This window comes from Coregonus lavaretus (assembly GCF_964263955.1).
Source record: "Coregonus lavaretus genome assembly, chromosome: 22".
Taxonomy (NCBI): Eukaryota; Metazoa; Chordata; class Actinopteri; order Salmoniformes; family Salmonidae; genus Coregonus; species Coregonus lavaretus.
Genome location: NC_140009.1, coordinates 20,587,674 through 20,604,684, shown reverse-complemented (window position 1 = coordinate 20,604,684; position 17,011 = coordinate 20,587,674). Strand labels below are relative to the sequence as shown.

Genomic DNA, 17,011 nt, shown 5'->3' with positions numbered 1-17,011 from the left:
CACGACTGCGTGGCCAAGCACGACTCCAACACCATCATTAAGTTTGCTGACGACACAACAGTGGTAGGCCTGATCACCGACAACGATGAGACAGCCTATAGGGAGGAAGTCAGAGACCTGGCAGTGTCGTGCCAGGACAACAACCTCTCCCTCAATGTGAGCAAGACAAAGGATCTGATCGTGGACTACAGGAAAAGGAGGGCCGAACAGGCCCCCATTAACATTGACGTGGCTGCAGTGGAGCGGGTCGAGAATTTCAAGTTCCTTGGTGTCCACATCACCAACAAACTATCATGGTCCAAACACACCAAGACAGTCGTGAAGAGGACACAGCAACACCTTTTCCCCCTCAGGAGACTGAAAAGATTTGGCATGGGTCCCCAAATCCTCAAAAAGTTATACAGCTGCACCATCGAGAGCATCCTGACCGGTTGCATCCCTGCCTGGTATGGCAACTGCTCGGCATTCGACTGTAAGGCGCTACAGAGGGTAGTGCGTACTGCCCAGTACATCACTGGGGCCAAGCTTTCTGCCATCCAGGACCTATATACTAGGCGGTGTCAGAGGAAGGCCCAAAAAATTGTCAGACTCCAGTCACCCAAGTCATAGACTGTTCTCTCTGCTACCGCATGGCAAGCGGTACTGGAGCACCAAGTCTAGGTCCAAAATGCTCCTTAACAGCTTCTACCCCCAAGCCATAAGACTGCTGAACAATTAATCAAATGGCCACCCGGACTATTTACATTGAGATCCCCACCCCCCTTTGTTTTTACACTGCTGCTACTCACTGTTTATTATCTATGCATAGCCACTTTACCCCTACCTACATGTACAAATTACCTCGACTAACCTGTACCCACACACATTGACTCGGTATCCCCTGTATATAGCCTCGTTATTGCTATTTTATTGTGTTACTTTTTATTTCATTTTTTACTTTAGTTTATTTAGTAAATATTTTCTTAACTATTTCTTGAACTGCATTGTTGGTTAAGGGCTTGTAAGTAAGCATTTCACAGTAAGGTCTAGACCTGTTGTATTCGGCGCATGTGACAAATACAATTTGATTTGATTTGACATACATGTAACACAAGTTTCTACACAAAACACAATCTTGGTATTTGGTATTTTATTAGAATCCCCATTAGTTGTTGCGAAAGCAGCAGCTACTCTTCCTGGGGTCCACACAGAACATAAAACAGCTAAAGGACAGAACTACATACATTTTAAAACGGCACACATGGCCTACATATCAATACATACACACAAAATATCTAGGTCAAATAGTGGAGAGGCGTTGTGCTGTGAGATGTTGCTTAATCCGTTTTTTTTAATCGATGCACACAGTTATTATTTTCCAAGTCATGAAGGCTAGAGAGCTTTGAAGCCTCTTCTTTTGCCACTTTAATCAGTTTAGTTAGTTCATGAGTGTTTGAAGTAAATTTTCACAAGGAGCTTATCAAACCGAGTAGCTCTTGAGAAGTCATTAGATATAGTACAGTTATGTACTGTATCTAATGCTCTCTCTCTTTGCGTCAAAAGATTTGACACATTTGTCAGGAAAATTGAAAATGGCAGAGAACAAAGCCGACCTAGTCAAAAGCTTCTCATAGAAGTAAACACAAGATACAGTATGTGCTGTTGCAAACAACCATACAGTTCATACACAGACATCAAGGCCCCCCTACTCACCCGAAACCACACAATCTCTCGCAGGTTGCCATCCGTCCTGAAATTGCACTTGAGCGTTACCGTGTCTCCAATCACAACGGGAGGGAGAGGCTCAATAGTGACAGTTAAATAGCCTGTGGGTCAAAGAAAGAGGTAAAATATGTTACACACATTTCCACACACATTTCTCTCCACAACATACAGTCCCTTCTATGAAACCCATAGCATAGTCCAGCACAAAACTTGCTAAAGGCATTCATTAGATATAAAGTTGTTGTATTTTATTCTATGATTCCTAATGACCCTCTTGTGTTTTTGTTACTATACTTCTCAAATGACCATACCTCGCTGTCTCTGGAGCATTGGAAATCAAACCTTATAGGCTAGCTGTAATTACATGGATTGTTAATAGTGCATAATCAAGGCTATATGGCCAAAACGTCATCTGTTTTGTCACAGGCTATTACAGCTTGGGATAGCATTATTGTGTGCACACATTTCCCCCTTTACTTTCATGATCATTAACTGTGGTGCTGTAATAGTAGGTGTCCATATCTATGTAAAGGTAGGGTGGCAATGGCAGCACAAGTGCATGTTTATGGTGCTCTATTTCCCCCGTTATCGTGGTCTTAGTGTGTGCTAAGTGCTGTGGCTCTGTCAGGGTAAAAAGTAAAGTATGGTGAATTAAAAGCCAACCTGTTTCCTAAACAAGCCAAGGACATGATATAGTGCTTAGAAGCACTGGTCTCTATCTCTACCCTGCAGAGGCATCTGAGGACAGAGAAACCCTAGTAGCGACCTCATTCTCTCTGATAATTAATGCACTGTAATGATATGTTTTCATTTATAATAATTAGGTGGTTGCTTATATTTGTCCTATTTCCCATGTACAAGTGTGTATTATATGCATGTGTGAATTGGAAATGTGTTTTTTGCATATCCCAACTCCCCCTGAGACACCCTCGGAGAGTGGGGTCATGGCCAGGGTCTGCCATTATCAACGGTGACCCTGGAGCAATTAGGGTTAAGTTCCTTGCTCAAGTGCAAATAAGTAAATTTTGTGAGTGTTATAGTGTTGTATGGGTCATTCCACAAAATGAGTCCCTTTTGCGTCCCTTTGATATTTTACGTAGAAATTGTGCACCAATATTGGATTTTAAAAACCTGTTATATTAAATGAAGTGCCCTTTAATATAGACCACATGGAAAATTCAATAAATCAGCATTTTGACATGTCCCTCTGTGCACTCTCTGTGACTTCTATGAAGATTTTAACCCACTTAACCCCAACATTTCTCCAAGTTTTCATCATCATTGTAAAGCCCTAGTTATTTTGTTGCTTTGACAACATCATTTCTGAAGTTAGTGATTCACTTTAAGCTAATAAAAACAACATGTCCCTCATTTTAAGGTTCACCTTGTTACATGAACTGAACTCTCGTTTTATAATGGTAAAACTATTCCTTTTAAATACATTCTTCTTAATATTATATATTTTTGTACCCCCTTTTTCTCCCCAATTTCGTGATTATGATCTTGTCTCATTGCTGCAACTCCACAACGGGCTCTGGAGAGGTGAAGGCCGAGTCATGCGTCCTCCGAAACATGACCAGCCAAGCCGCGCATCTTAACACCCGCCCGCTTAACCCGGAAGCCAGCTGCACCAATGTGTCGGAGGAAACACAGTTCAACTGACGACCGAAGACAGCCTGCAGGCGCCCGGCCCACCACAAGGAGTCACTAGAGCGCAATGAGCCAAGTAAAGCACCCCCGGCCAAACCCTCCCCAACCCGGATGACGCTGGGCCAATTGTGCACCGCCCTATGGGACTCCCAGTCATGGCCAATCCCAGGCTGTAGTGACGCCGCAACACTGCGATGCAGTGCCGTAGACCGCTGCGCCACTCGGGAGGCCTTAAATACATTTTTCTAAAGAAACATTGAACATCTAATAGTGAAATCATAGCAGTTGAGCTGGTTCTACTCTTTTTGGCCATTTTCTGTTGTTTTGTGGTAGAAAACTGAGTGGGTCGAGCATAACACGTCAACCCTGTTACCCATAGATAGACAGGCTAGAAATATTTTAACAATTAAAACATTTTTGTGAAGTTTGCATTCAATTGCCCCTCCCGGTTGTACACAACGAGCTTCCATTCCCCCTGTCACGAGGGGATTTATGGCTGATTTAAGGTTAAATTGTCAACCCTGTTACAATCACTGGACAGTTTTATCTCCATCTCTTCATTCAATGACTCAATCATGGACACTCTTACTGACAGTTGTGGCTGCTTCACGTGATGTATTGTTGTCTCTACCTTGCCCTTTGTGCTGTTGTCTGTGCCCAATTGTGTTTGTACCATGTTTTGTGTTGATACCATGTTGTGCTTCTGCCATGTTGTGTTGCTACCATGTGTTTGTCATGTTGTGTTGCTACCATGTTGTGTTGTCATGTGTTGCTGCCATGCTAGGTGGTTGTCTTAGGTCTCTCTTTATGTAGTGTTGTGGTGTCTCTCTTGTCATGATGTGTGTTTTGTCCTCTATTTGTATTTTGAATCCCAGCCCCCGTCCCTTTTGCCTTTTGGTAGGCCGTCATTGTAAGTAAGAATTTGTTCTTAACTGACTTGCCTAGTTAAATAAAGGTTAAATAAATCTAATATATACACTGCTCAAAAAAATTAAGGGAACACTAAAATAACACATCCTAGATCTGAATGAATGAAATAATCTTATTAAATACTTTTTTCTTTACATAGTTGAATGTGCTGACAACAAAATCACACAGAAATTATCAATGGAAATCAAATGTATCAACCCATGGAGGTCTGGATTTGGAGTCACCCTCAAAATTAAAGTGGAAAACCACACTACAGGCTGATCCAACTTTGATGTAATGTCCTTAAAACAAGTCAAAATGAGGCTCAGTAGTGTGTGTGGCCTCCACGCACCTGTATGACCTCCCTACAACGCCTGGGCATGCTCCTGATGAGGTGGCGGATGGTCTCCTGAGGGATCTCCTCCCAGACCTGGACTAAAGCATCCGCCAACTCCTGGACAGTCTGTGGTGCAACGTGGCGTTGGTGGATGGAGAGAGACATGATGTCCCAGATGTGCTCAATTGGATTCAGGTCTGGGGAACGGGCGGGCCAGTCCATAGCATCAATGCCTTCCTCTTGCAGGAACTGCTGACACACTCCAGCCACATGAGGTCTAGCATTGTCTTGCATTAGGAGGAACCCAGGGCCAACCGCACCAGCATATGGTCTCACAAGGGGTCTGTGGATCTCATCTCGGTACCTAATGGCAGTCAGGCTACCTCTGGCGAGCACATGGAGGGCTGTGCGGCCCCCCAAAGAAATGCCACCCCACACCATGACTGACCCACCGCCAAACCGGTCATGCTGGAGGATGTTGCAGGCAGCAGAACGTTCTCCACGGCGTCTCCCTACTCTGTCACATGTGCTCAGTGTGAACCTGCTTTCATCTGTGAAGAGCACAGGGCGCCAGTGGCGAATTTGCCAATCTTGGTGTTCTCTGGCAAATGCCAAACGTCCTGCACGGTGTTGGGCTGTAATCACAACCCCCACCTGTGGACGTCGGGCCCTCATACCACCCTCATGGAGTCTGTTTCTGACCGTTTGAGCAGACACATGCACATTTGTGGTCTGCTGGAGGTCATTTTGCAGGGCTCTGGCAGTGCTCCTCCTGCTCCTCCTTGCACAAAGGCGGAGCTAGCAGTCCTGCTGCTGGGTTGTTGCCCTCTTACGGCCTCCTCCACGTCTCCTGATGTACTGGCCTGTCTTCTGGTAGCGCCTCCATGCTCTGGACACTATGCTGACAGACACAGCAAACCTTCTTGCCACAGCTCGCATTGATGTGCCATCCTGGATGAGCTGCACTACCTGAGCCACTTGTGTGGGTTGTAGACTCCGTATCATGCTACCACTAGAGTGAAAGCACCGCCAGCATTCAAAAGTGACCAAAACATCAGCCAGGAAGCATAGGAACTGAGAAGTGGTCTGTGGTCACCAACTGCAAAGCCAGTCCTTTATTGGGGGTGTCTTGCTAATTGCCTATAATTTCCACCTGTTGTCTATTCCATTTGCAGAAACAGCATGTGAAATTTATTGTCAATCAGTGTTGCTTCCTAAGTGGACAGTTTGATTTCACAGAAGTGTGATTGACTTGGAGTTACATTGTGTTGTTTAAGTGTTCCCTTTATTTTTTTGAGCAGTGTATATTTATTTAACTCATACTTTATTTGTCACTTAATAGGCACTTACTATAGTCATTTATTGTTATTTAACCTCTTGAGATAGTAAAACATGACAGAATGTTAAAATTAGGTTAAATAAAATTACACTACCCAAAAGGACTAATTCCGTGGAACGATCTATATAATAACACCAGGGCGTAGATAGTACATTTTAAATCTGTAGGATCAGGTATCCACGATGACCCTTGACTTTCTGGCATGTTGAGTGTGATGGTGCGATGGCCCAGGACTGATCCCAGAGCACTTAAAGAGACATAAGCGTAGCACAGTGTAGGGCAGCTGGTAAAGAGTGTAATCTCCTGTTTCATACTGCTACACCAGTATAGAATCCCCACCACTTCTCTCACCTTGGCCTCTACACCCTGATGTCACATGGATTATTTTTCCTCATGTTTCTCCCACTAATCCCCCATCTTTTCATCCACAGACCCAGCCAGTCGGCACATCGCTCTGCATCCTGCTACAGATACTACATGGATGGGAGGAGAGAGCTGGAGGGGCTTGTGCTTCATACTCACAAACACATTTGAAAAAGAAAAAAATAAACGGCAGCTTTTTGGAGCAAAGAGAGCTGCCATTCAACTATGTAAGCGTGAGCCCTGTAGGTGAAGGCAAAAATATTTGACTCAGGTGTTTTTATGATGTCAGTTGACATTTCTTAAAGGGGCCCTTCCACTAAGAAACTATAATCCCAATCAGGGTCATATTCATAAGGGTTTCTTATAGGACAAGGTAGTCCGTCCCTGCTTCAGTCCGTTTTCTTCTGTTTGGTGACTATTGAACATAACCTAGCTATTTAGGCTGTCAGCAATATCCTCCTCATCAGTTACTGCTGGTGAGGTTAGGCCTTGAGGGCCCGATTCCGACCCGAGTTAAGCATGCGTAAATGGAACGTAATTCAGTTTTTATGCACTTTTCTCTCTATGCCTATTCTGACCTTGAACCTCAGCATGAGAATAGCATGCTATTCACCAGCTATTCCTTTGGGGTGGAGATCGAATAAATGAAGGTGTGGTGGAGGTGTTGTTAGATTAATTTGTATTTTAAGAATAATGACTAAAGGATTTCACCCCAAATACAGTATAAATGTGTGAACGGTGTTAAGAGTTATAATGTAGTGGAAACCCACTAACAGAGGGGGGCGGGACTAAACATTCCAGGGTGAAGGGGACTGAGAAAACGGGTTAAAAAAAGCCTCCTAAAGGTGGGCGGAGCAAAGTGCCTTTGTGTGTCAAGGGGTATAAAACAGTATGTATGGGTTTTGGCGCCAGAGCTCTCCATGAATAAAAATACAGATCATTCTTGCTGGTTGTGGACCTTGAATCATTTATGATTAAAACCAGAGCCTTACAACCCCTGGTAATGATTCAAGCTTAGGTTGAATTAGAGATAGAAATTCTCGTGACAAGTGGTCCTTCGAGCGGAGCTCAAAAATACGTCTTTGTCGTTCTAAGGACACCGAAACCGTGCACGGGCGGATGATTGCATCCGTTGAGAATAGTCCTGGCCTTCGACGTTAAGGTTATAAACAGGCCGGTGATTAATCTTATGAACGATAAAGACGTTAACGAGATTGAAAAAGCATTTAAATCCGAACTGCAAGGAGAAGGTCAGTAATTTTTATTCATGGATTTTGGTGTAATGATTTGAACTTGTATGAGAATAGTAATTATTGTGGAGGGCAGAGAATAGTTACCAAAATCTCATAAGAGAATTAAAAGGAAGGGGGTCTGAAATGACTCAAGGTGAATGACCATCACCAAAATAAACTAGTTAATATTGAGATTGTACGGGGTACAGTGTTACAATATAAACAGGAAGGGAGATAATTATCATCGTGTAAGATAGATAAGTCAAAAGTCGCATAAACAACTGGGGATTTGCTCTAACTCTGTCTATTTCATGAAACTGGAGCAGTTACGACCTCTAGGTTACGGATAGTGTTAGCAAAAAATCGTATAATGTTGTATACGTGTGAGACTTAATGATCCATCGAAATACGTGATAATTGTTTCAAGGAAGGAACTAAAATAGGTCGCGTGAGAAAAAATGGTTGTCCGATCCCTTTCATGAAACTGGAGTAAAAAAAAAACTCTGGGTTACGGGTTAGATAATTTAAATGGTTAATTACAAAAGCAGATCATAAACATTGGCTCAAGAGTCGCACCTAATAATAAGTCCCAGGAAAATAATTCTGGATTGAATTATTACTAAACGGGGGGATTTCTTATTTTTCCACCATGGGAAATAAATATTCTAAAGAGGTCCGAGAATTAACAGGGGATGAAAGATATATGTTAGGAAGAGATCGAAGAAATATGTTTTATGGGTCCATTTGGGAGAAGAGGTATGGATTTATTGGGCATCTCGATGTGGAGAAGTTAGAAGTTATGATTAAGCAGATGCATGTAAACTGTGGAATGGATTGGAAGAAACAGTGAGGGGAGGGGCTAGAGACAGCGAGGTTATGGCTTTTGGAAGCGCGAAGGAGAGAGGAAGTGCTTTAACTGTAACAAAGAGGAATATTTGGCAAGGGAGTGTAAGGCCCCGTGTAAATACTGTAACAGAACAGGTCATAACCATCGTGACTGCAGGGATAAAGGAAAGAGCAGTGTCGGAGATAGGACAGTCTATTTTTTGGTTCCACGGGTAAAATGTTTGAAGAAATTATTCGTGTCGATTAAGAATTGGCTAAAAACACCACGAAGCGATTATTTGAGAGGTACCTATACATTTCTAACGATATATACGTATGAACTTTCTCACCCAAACGTAGACGTACGTCATGAGTGAGAAAGTAGAGAATATTTACAGTTGCATTTTTGGTCATTTGGCAGACGCTCTGGTCCGGAGCGACTTGCAGGAGCAGTTGGGGTTGGATGCCTTGCTCGGGGGCACATCGGCAGATTTTTCGCCTGGTCGGCTCGGGGATTGGAGCCGGCGACCTCTCGGTTGCTGACACAGTGCTCTTGGTTACTGGGCTACCAGCCGGCCGATATGAGTTTAAGGTTGTGCCGTTGTTTGATTAGGTGATAAGGTTATGTAATAAGGTTTAATCGGTAATCGGACCATAACTAAAGTGGTTATAGAAGTAATGTATAAATAGTAGAGAGCCAATAGAGGGTTCCATTGAACTATTATGTTTTGTTGGGCATTTGAATGGCATAAGGTGAAATCTGTGTGTATGAGGGAATTCAACGGCTGGTATGAATGGTAACCGGATACTACTTAGTATTTGGTTGGTTAATACTATGGAAGATTTGAAGCGTGGTTGGGGGTTAAATAGAAAGACTCACTTATTCAATAGGGAATGGGTGGAGATAGAGAGAGTTTTTACGTGTATTAAAAGTTGCATTAGATAGCTTTAGAAGTATTCTAGATAGGTCTATGAAAATAAAATTGAGTTGAGGACAAAGGAGAATAATTTATGGCTCTGGTTAGCGGGGAAAAATAGAGACAGTCCAGCGAGTTAGATTGAGCTGGAAAATTTCAAGTAGAGGTCTAAAGACTTTACTGGAAGGAAGTGCTTTGATGAATTCAAATGGTTATTACTTTATTATATAGGTTGAGTAACACCAGTGGTGTATGTTGTGTAACAATTGTGGTCCTCTGTAGCTCAGCTGGTAGAGCACGGCGCTTGTAACGCCAAGGTAGTGGGTTCGATCCCCGGGACCACCCATACACAAAAAATGTATGCACGCATGACTGTAAGTCGCTTTGGATAAAAGCGTCTGCTAAATGGCATATTATATTATATTATTATTATATTGTATGAAAATAAATGGTGGATTCTAAAAAAAATAATTTAGTTTTGTTACGTGAACAATGGGATATCGTTTTTACTATTAGGATGATGGATTGAAAAAACATTGGTCATAAGTATGACGTTATTAAACAATAGGTTTACATTTTAAGAACATCAATGCAACAAGTTGCAATGATTAAAGTAATAGTAAATTGGGAATGTAAAGGTAAAAATAACTGAATTGTGTAATAGAAGGGGAGACAGATTTTCCTAGGGGGTTGATCAAATAATTGATAATGGATCATTTGAGATGAGATCACATGTAGCAGATTTAGGGTAATCAATTAAATAATCATTGTATACTCGAGGAATTTTGAGTGGTTTTATGGATTAGTAATGAGGAATTAGATTGATACAAACATTATTGATGGGTTAGGACTGGGGATATCTGTATCATGTTTTGTGTGTACTACCATCTTTAGATTACTGATGGTAATTGAAGGTTAACAAAATGTATAACCAGGAGAAAGAGATTAGTTTATCTCATTGGAATGTTGCTCAGGGCGAGGGGGAGCAGTAGTGAAGTTAGGCAGTATTTAGGTCATAAAAGTGAGCTACCAAATTAAGTTGAGCCTGGCTATCTTTGATTGTTGTTTTTCAATTGGGTTTTTCAAATAAAAAACAACACACATAGCATGATGTTTATAAAGGGTTGTTATGTTGAATTTAGGGGATTTTCAACAGTTAATAGGTGGTGTTTACTATGCTGTGGGATGGAACGGTTTGTTGGGTGATATTTGAAACATTAAGATAACAGAGGAGGGAGAGAGCTTTCCCTTAATGAAAGATACCTGTTGCTAGTCAATTGTACTAATCTTGGATTACTTTTACGGGATAGAAGTAAGTTGAGATATTATCAAATGTTGTCATGTACATTTCATTTTTATTAGGCTTTAATAAACCACAAGTTGGTATTTGAAACTAAATTAATGCAATGAGCTGCAGTAATCAGAGGAAGGCACAATCTAATGCGAAACAGCTATTGCCTAGATCATTGATTTAGCAATAAGATCAGGAAGATAGGGACTAGATGTCCAAAAATAGATGAAGAATTATGAGCTTTTTGGTAATGATAGACTGCTGTAAAGCTTGGGTACTCCCTTATGTACTGCATACTGGTAAATTAAGTGATCTTATCTATGGGAAGGCAATGGCAGCCCATGGTAAAATCATTTGGAACTCTGAGGAGGAAGAACAGTTTATGTTGTTGCTCTCTTCCCAAACAGTCTTAGCTTTTCCTACATATATCAGGGATGTTACCCAAATGGTAGAGAGTAAAGAGGGATATGACATTGGTCGTGATTTAAAGATGGTGATGTTTTTTTTTTGGTGGGCTATTAGATATAACTGGGTTAATCACGAACATAGAGTTTTTTATTCTTTGTTGCTAGGCAGAAGACTTAGGTGATCTAGGGTCGAAGTGCTTGGTCTTCCTTCAATCCATGGCTGTCTTTTGTCTCTCTTCAAACATTGTGAAGGGAGAGGCACCAGGATTAAGCAGAGTTCAGGCTAAAACCTGTCTCTCCTTTGCTATCTTCTTGATTGATTACAGCATGAAGGGGGGTTGTGTTAGGTTTGAAAGATTTAAATATGGACTTGTCATGTCCAACAATCAGTCTTCAGGTCAAGCCCGGGAGAGCCGGGGTAGAACAGAGTTTGAACTAAACATAAGTGTTTTTACAAGATAAGAGATTGATTGATTGGATTACTAATTGATTCTGAACTGAATGAAAGTCGAATTTAGCCGCCATAAAAGACAAAGGAAGTGGGAGGAGCAATAAAGAAGCAAAAGACAGTCTAAAAAATAAAAGTCATGGCAATTGGTTGATAAATTACCTAAGTGATTGTTTAGGTAGGTGGTAATATTGACACATGAGCAGAACTATGTGTCAAGAGGGGGGAAGAGGCTAATGGTAGGATTAAAATATATACGAAGGAGAGAAAATACTTTTTAAAAAAATAAAAAAGCATCCAGTCCCTAAAGAAGAAAAACTGGAAGCAGGCCTGTTGGGAAGGGCCCTATCAGGTTATATTGGTCACTGCCTTTGCCATTAGAATAGCAGAAAGAGCAACCGGGTTCCATGTTACCCACTGCAAGAAGGTAAGACCACATACAAGCACCACTGAACACACGCAGAGTTGGAGAGAAGAACTGGAACCAAAAGGGTCCGGGGGTCACCTCTGTTAACGAAGATCTCCTACCCCGACCTATCATCACTGTAGTGTGTTCTTAGGGTATGAGTATGGGGTGGTACCAAGCAGAAGGACTAAAGGCAGGAGAGGGTTGGCAGTTTTTGGGAATATGGGTGACCCTGAGCTGCATCATAGTCTCGGCAATAGTCTTGGTATGTCAAGATCCACCACCACCCCGCACCAATTAAGCTATGGCCTTACCATTATTAAGAAATAAAAGGGAAGCGACCCGACATACTGACCGTCAAGGACGAGTGATCTACAAAATAGGAGTCAGAGAAGGGTGGGGAGTAAGATTCAAAATTAGGATTAGGGATCTTATCAGGGTGGATAAGCAAGCAACGTGGGATTATAAAATCCCATTGTATTTATGTTCAGCTCCCTCTGCGGATTGTTCCTGGGCTCAGGTATTTAGACATACTGGGGGACGGAGATATGAGACGGGGGGGGGGATAAGAAGGTATAACGACATCCCCACGGAGATGGTAGAAACAATAGTAAAGGTCACTAAAGAGGACATGAAAAGAACTTACTGGGCTTGTGCGGACGAATACGGACGGGATACTTGTCTAAGATTACATTTGATGGAGTCGAAAGATATGGAGGGCACAGGTACTGTCATTAATCCATTAATAGCAATAGACCGAGTAGATCAGTCAAGGGATGACGGAGTCAATTCGACTAACCCGTCTACTATGAAAGATTTTCTCCTCCAAGAATGGAACTAAGGGGAAGTGGAGGGGGTCCCTGATGAAAATCTCTGGTTAAAGTGGATGAAGTACACCGCTAGGGCCTTGGGGGAGACCAATTGTTATGCATGCTCCATTGGGCGACCGACAATGTTGACCGCCCCAATGCCAAAGGCAATGTTTCCCTGTGTATTAGACCTGGGGTCCAATCAAAAAGAGCCCAATTGCACAGGGATTGGGCTGGCAAAGTTGACTTACTCGGCCAGCCCACCTAGATTCACTTTAACTCCTGGCGAATACCAGTGTTACAGACATAGAAATGGCACCCGTAACTTGGGTGATTTTGATGGCTGAAAGGAGATAATTAATGTGACTGATTTAGATAAGGAAAGGAGGGGAAAAATTATGAACCTTACCATCCCTCTGACTGATGTGTGGTGGGCATGTACTAACAAAGGGAGCATTCGACAGACATTACCAGAAGGATGGGTGGGTACTTGTGCACCAGTATTGTTGGTCCAAACCTGTAAGAATTAGTCATCAAAGACCAGTGACAGGAAGAATAATCAGGAGGAAAAGAAATATAGGTCAGGAAGGAAATAGCCCAATTTGGATAGATGGTATAGGCATCCCCAGGGGTGTTCCAGGCAAATACAAAGCTATGAATCAAATATGGGAGGGTTTTACCACAATTTTTTTCTGGTGGGTGACAATAAACAAGAATGTGGATTGGATAAATTATATCTATTACAACCAACAACGATTTATTAACCAGACTAGAGATGCAGTAAAAGGGATCTCCGAGCAATTATCCACCATCCCACTCATGACTTAGTAGAGGTTGGTTCTAGATCAGGCAGAAAGGGCCGGTGTCTATAGAATGATAAGCCATTGTTGCACATTTATCCCTAACAACACCACACTGGATGGGACAGTCACCAGAGCTCTTGCAGAATTAACTGCACTAAGTGAAGAATGAACTGAGAACTCAGAAGTTAGTACATCGTGGATAGGGTGGTTTGATGAAATGTTTGGTAAATGGAAAACCATAGCAGCCACCATCTTAGGAGCGGTCAGTGTTTGTATGGGTATTCTTGTATTATGTGGTTGTTGTCTAGTTCCCTGTGTCCGAGGATTGGTGAGTCAGGCGTTGGTGAAATGCAGTATCTCAACAATGATGAGAGATGGACTGACTCCGGACTCTGACCAGGGAAATGTGAAAAACGATCCTCCAGGCTTGGTGGATGACGAGGATTTGGACCCTGAAAGACCGCAATTGGATGAAATGTTTATTAGTTCTGACGTAATCTCTGAGATTAATCATGCTTGTAAAATACATTTATCCTGAATGTGAAAACATTTAGTCAAAGGGTGGATTGTTAGATTAATTTGTATTTTAAGAATAATGACTAAAGTATTTCACCTCAAATACAGTATAAATGTGTGAACGGTGTTAAGAGTTATAATGTAGTGGCAACCCACTAACAGAGGGGAGCGGGACTAAACATTCCAGGGTGAAGGGGACTGAGAAAACAGGTTAAAAAAAGCCTCCTAAAGGTGGGCGGAGCAAAGTGCCTTTGTGTATCAAGGGGTATAAAAAAGTATGTATGGGTTTTGGCGCCAGAGCTCTCTGTCAGTGCTGAATGTGGATGTGGTGCAGGAATCAGGCGCAGGACACAGAGGCTTCGTCCAACAGACTTTAGTATATTCACAAAAACAAACGGGCCTCAAAAAGAGCCCGGAGGCAAGTGAAATTACGCACACACTGCGTAAAACACAAAGTACCAAAAATACCACGATGGAACTCGGTCAGAAGAGACGGGTCTAGGATGTCCCTCCTCGGCACCCAGCACCGCTCCTCCGGGCCGTACCCCTCCCACTCCACGAGATATTGGAGACCCCCCATCCGGCGTCTCGAATCTAGGATGGACCGAACAGTGTACGCCGGAGCCCCCTCGATGTCCAGCGGGGGCGGAGGAGTCTCCTCTATCTCATAGTCCTGGAGTGGACCAGCTACCACCGGCCTGAGGAGAGACACATGGAACGAGGGGTTAATATTCTTGTAATCAATTGGCAGTTGTAACCTGTAACACACCTCGTTCAATCTCCTCAGGACTTTAAAAGGCCCCACAAACCGCCGACCCAGCTTCCGGCAGGGCAGGCGGAGGGGCAGGTTTCTGGTCGAGAGCCAGACTCGATCTCCAGGTGCGTACACTGGCCCCTCACTGCGGTGGAGATCGGCGCTCGTCTTATGTCGACGGATGGCTCGCTGCAGATGGATGTGTGCAGCGTTCCACGTCTCCTCCGAGCGCCGCACCCACTCATCCACCGCAGGGGCCTCGATCTGGCTCTGATGCCATGGTGCCAGAGCCGGCTGGTACCCTAACACACATTGGAAAGGGGTTAGGTTGGTGGAGGAGTGGCGGAGAGAGTTCTGTGCCATCTCTGCCCAGGGGACATACCTCGCCCACTCCTCCGGCCGGCCCTGGCAATACGACCTCAGAAACCTACCCACATCCTGGTTCACTCGTTCGACCTGCCCATTGCTCTCCGGGTGGTACCCCGAGGTAAGGCTCACCGAGACCCCCAAGCGCTCCATGAACGCTCTCCAGACTCGGGAGGTAAACTGGGGACCTCGATCAGACACTATATCCTCGGGTACCCCGTAATGCCGGAAGACGTGGGTGAATAGTGCCTCAGCGGTCTGTAGGGCAGTAGGGAGACCCGGCATGGGAAGGAAACGACAGGCCTTCGAGAACCGATCCACAACGACCAGGATGGTGGTATTCCCCTGTGAGGGGGGAAGGTCTGTAACAAAATCCACCGAGAGGTGAGACCAGGGTCGTTGTGGAACGGGCAGGGGTTGTAACTTCCCCCTGGGCAGGTGTCTGGGCGCCTTACACTGGGCACACACCGAGCAGGAGGAGACATAAACCCTCACATCCCTGGCTAACGTTGGCCACCAGTACTTAGAGCTAAGGCAGTGCACTGTCCGGCCAATACCTCGATGTCCAGAGGAGGGTGACGTGTGAGCCCAATAAATAAGTCGATCCCGAACCTCGAGCGGAACGTACGTCCGACCCACAGGACACTGTGGAGGGCTAGGATCGGTACGCAACGCCCGCTCGATTTCAGCATCGACCTCCCACACCACCGGTGCCACCAGATAAGCTTTGGTAGTATGGGAGTGGGCTCAACGGACCTCTCCTCTGTGTCATACCGCCGGGACAGGGCGTCTGCCTTACCGTTCTGGGACCCAGGGATGTACGTGATCTTAAATACGAACCGGGCTAGAAACATGTTCCACCGAGCCTGGCGAGGGTTCAGTCTCCTAGCTGCCTGGATGTACTCCAGGTTACGGTGGTCAGTCAAAATGAGGAAAGGGTGTTGAGCCCCCTCAAGCCAATGCCTCCACACCTTTAGGGCCTGTACCACGGCTAACAGCTCCCTGTCCCCTACGTCATAATTTCGCTCCGCCGGGCTGAGCTTCTTAGAGTAAAAAGCACAGGGGCGGAGTTTAGGTGGCGTGCCGGACCGTTGCGATAGAACGGCCCCTATACCGGCCTCTGACGCGTCCACCTCTACCTGGAATGGTAAAGCGGGATCCGGATGCGCCAGCACCGGAGCCGAAGTAAACAGGTCCTTCAGTTTCCCAAAAGCCCTGTCCGCCTCAGCTGACCACTGCAAGCGCACCGGACCCCCCTTCAGAAGGGATGTTATGGGAGCTGCCACCTGTCCAAAACCCCGGATAAACCTCCGGTAGTAATTCGCAAAGCCCAAGAACTGCTGCACCTCTTTAACCGTGGTTGGGGTTTGCCAATTACGCACGGCTGACACACGGTCAACCTCCATCTTCACCCCTGACGCGGACAACTGATAACCCAAAAAGGAGACAGACTCCTGGAAGAACAGACATTTATCTGCCTTGACATACAGGTCGTGCTCCAACAGCCTCCTCAACACTCGGCGCACCAGGGCTACATGCTCGGCTCGGGTAGAAGAGTACACCAGAATGTCGTCGATGTACACGACCACTCCTTGCCCCTGCATGTCCCGGAAGATCTCATCCACAAAGGATTGGAAGACTGAAGGAGCATTCATTAACCCGTATGGCATGACGAGATACTCGTAATGACCCGAGGTGGTACTAAATGCTGTCTTCCATTCATCGCCCTCCCTAATGCGCACCAAGTTGTAGGCGCTCCTGAGGTCCAATTTTGTGAAGAACCGCGCTCCGTGTAATGACTCCGTCATAGTCGCAATCAGAGGGAGTGGATAACTGTATTTCACAGTAATCTGATTGAGACTACGGTAATCAATACACGGGCGCAAACCTCCATCCTTTTTCTTCACAAAAAAGAAGCTCGAGGACGCAGGGGAA

At 44.4% G+C, this 17,011-nt stretch overlaps 1 pseudogene across 1 annotated transcript in view; it reads right to left on the bottom strand.

The window, feature by feature from the left end:
- LOC311149638 (immunoglobulin superfamily member 21-like) overlaps positions 1-17,011 on the bottom strand; it is a 33,855-nt pseudogene that overhangs the window by 9,752 nt on the left and 7,092 nt on the right. Inside the window, exon 2 of the transcript in view lies at positions 1,693-1,805. The product of the transcript in view is annotated as an immunoglobulin superfamily member 21-like (transcript). The remainder of the gene's footprint in view (positions 1-1,692; positions 1,806-17,011) is intronic.